This window comes from Sorex araneus, chromosome X, assembly GCF_027595985.1.
Source record: "Sorex araneus isolate mSorAra2 chromosome X, mSorAra2.pri, whole genome shotgun sequence".
In the NCBI taxonomy this organism is placed as follows: Eukaryota; Metazoa; Chordata; class Mammalia; order Eulipotyphla; family Soricidae; genus Sorex; species Sorex araneus.
This window is the reverse complement of record NC_073313.1, coordinates 25,396,681-25,399,668: the sequence shown is the minus strand read 5'-3', so window position 1 is coordinate 25,399,668 and position 2,988 is coordinate 25,396,681. Positions and strand designations below refer to the sequence as shown.

The 2,988-nt window shown below is 47.2% G+C and overlaps 1 pseudogene; it reads right to left on the bottom strand.

The window, feature by feature from the left end:
* Positions 1-605: 605 nt before the first annotated feature.
* Positions 606-1,758, bottom strand: LOC101538735 (E3 ubiquitin-protein transferase MAEA-like; annotated as a pseudogene).
* Positions 1,759-2,988: the final 1,230 nt, after the last annotated feature.

The following is a 2,988-nucleotide window of genomic DNA, read 5'->3' as shown; positions in this document are numbered from 1 at the left end:
TTACATTTACAGTTTGTTAGCTAATCTACACCAACATGCAAAAATAGGTGCTAAGTACTTCTATGTTGTGGCTGTGTGTGGGACGCTTGTCTGATTAGAGTCAGCAGTGAGATTTCAACAAAAGGTTCATTTCTGGCATGAGCAGTGTTTAGGTTTGAGTCATGGACCCACACAGCAAAGCCTCCACAAGCTGGTCTGGTATGCCTCTGCAGGAATCTGTTCTTCAGCAGAAAATAAGGCTCATGGATGACGGGAGCCAGCAGCCATCAAGGGTGGCTCCCCAGGTTCATCATTAGCAAAAAGGAGCAACTGTTGGGACAGAGCAGGTCAATTCCCATCTTGAAAGCTGTCCCTCCAGCTTCAGTCTTTAAAGGAAAGTTTCTTGGAAAGGTGAAAGTTCATTTCAGAAGCATCAGACAGCCAACTTCTGTAACAAAATCCTACCAACCAAATGTTTTCCAGTACAAACTTGCTAGAGTTGATTTCCTCTCTTCCCAAAGCATTCTTCATTGCTCACTGATCTTAGGTCGCAAGAAGCAGGAAGGCGAAGCAGGTGCAGGCCGGTGCCTTGTGCCCACGGCACCTGGCAAGCCACAAGCCTAAGCCTACATGATGCACACTTTCTCCACCTGTGAGAAGTGTAACATTTCTTTGGTTCGCGGGCAAACAACCTTATCATCTTGACGGATAGGGAGTAGAGAATTACAGCCGTAGACAAAGCCAGTGGGCAGCATCATGGGTGGGTTGTTCTCATCATCACATGACCGGAGATCCTGCAAATGAGGCGGGAGTTGGCACAATGTGTCATGGGCAGTGGCTGGGCCTGCTGTTCAGGGAGCAGCTGCACACAGGGCAGTCAGGGCTTCTGGAGCTGCCATCTTCCTTGTAGCGCTGTGAGGTCTTGATGGCTGAGAGGCCAGCCTGCAGGGCTGTTCCCCAGCTGGTGCAGGCAGTAATTATCATACCAAAACTGCTGCACCAGCATTCGCCACCGGGCCAGGTCCAGGAGGTCCTTGTAGGGGGAGATGTGTATGTTCCGGTGGGAAGGCCAGCATGCCCATCACCTGCCGGACCTCATCCAGCTGACTCCCCTCGGCCTGGCTGAAGTACTTCCTTGCATGTCTCACAGCGTCCAGCCTCTTGTTCTGGCAGATGAGCTCAATGAACTCCTGGATGCCGAGGCTGAATTCCAGGCAGCTTTTCATCTTGCGCAGCCGGGACTTGTCGTGGCACCAGGCCAGGCATGTGGCTCTCTCACGATACTCCAGCGACTCCTCCACCTCTTCGGCCGTCAGGAACATCTAAATCCTCGATGCCGCTCTGGCGCGCCGGCTTCAAGGCAGTGTTGGAGTAGCCGCAGCGCAGCAGGGGCTCCACCATCATCCTGTCCGTGCGCTTCCACATGCTGGCGGCCACTGGCTGGTCACAGCTGTGCTCCTTCAGGTGCTCAATCCTGCGCTTGCACAGCCTGGCATTCTCGTCCTCCGCCTGGATGGACTCCAGCGTCTTGCGCTTGAGGACACTGAGCTTCTTCAACACACCATCCAGCAGGGTGACCACCGAGTCCACCGCAGGGCAGCTGCCCATGATCTTCTCCAGCTCAGCCGCCACCATGGTCACAGAACTCGTCTCACAGTCGATGTTCTTCTGCACAGCGCGGAAATGCTAGTTCAGAGTTTCATAGGGCACCTTGAGCGTTGGGCACTCCTACACCTTCAGAGTCATCGACAGCTGGGCTGCAGAATCCTGCACCGCCATCTTGGGTTGGTCAAAACAGGAGGGCAGCTGTGGCGTGAGGCATGCCGGGAAGTGACCCTGCGTGTGGGGGGGAGGGGCAGGCACCCACACCAACAGCTGCCAGGACGCCTGGTGGACAGATAGTCTACTCTTCAAGCTTATTTTGATTTGTGCTATGAATATTAATACAGCAAATAATTTGTTAAAGATTATCATGATTGGAGACTGGAGTGACCGTACCGTGGGCAGGATGTTTGCCTTGCACGAAATTGACCCTAGTTTAATCCCCGGCATCCCATATGGTCCCCAGAGTCATCCCAGGAGTGATTCCTAAGTGCAGAGCCAGAAGTAAAACCTGAGCACTTCTGGGTATGGCCCAAATATATATGTTTTTAAGGTAATCACAATCTAGATTACTTTGTTTTGTATTTTACTTACATAAATTTACTTACATAAATTCTGTTCCAAAAATATTTAATAATCTTTCTGAAGTCATATGATATATTCTTACTATTAATATTACTTATCAATATAGTTATTTAACCATTTCAAAAATCAATAATTGGTTTGTACAAAACGGGCTTTTACATTCATCATTATTATGGCCATTTACTCTTAAAATACCAAATACAAATCTAAATTCCAATTGATGGTATGACTTAAATCTATAGATATATTGATTACAAGTTGATTTGTTAAACCACCCCCCACCCAGATGCTAAAGTCCTAACCTCCAGCATCTATGAGTTAGAGGTCACTTAGAAATAGGGTCTTTGCAGAGGATCAAATAAAGATAACATATTTAGAGCCATCCCAATTCAGGATCATTGGTGTCCTTATTTAAAGAGAAGGTGAAGATGGCAGTAAAATTCCATCTATAAGTCAAGAAGCCTCAGAGGGAAGCAGAAATTAGAAAAGAAATGGAACAAACAAAAACTTCCCCCAAACCGTGTAACACTAAGTTTTCTATTGTTCAAACTACCCACTAAGGGGTACTTTTAATAGCAGCACCAGAAAACAGACAGGGACTGATATATGGCATTATGCTCGTCATATTTAATGGTAACCTAATAATCATATAACAGTGATCTCACACAAGTTTAGACGTACCCTAGTGACACTAAAGTATGCATTTGCCTATTTGGACTTCCAAAGGCCACAGAAATAGCCACCTTGAGACAAGTGGTAGAGCTTATGGTAGATGCTAAGAGATGCTATCTATATTATCATCATCTAATAAGTTGAATATTT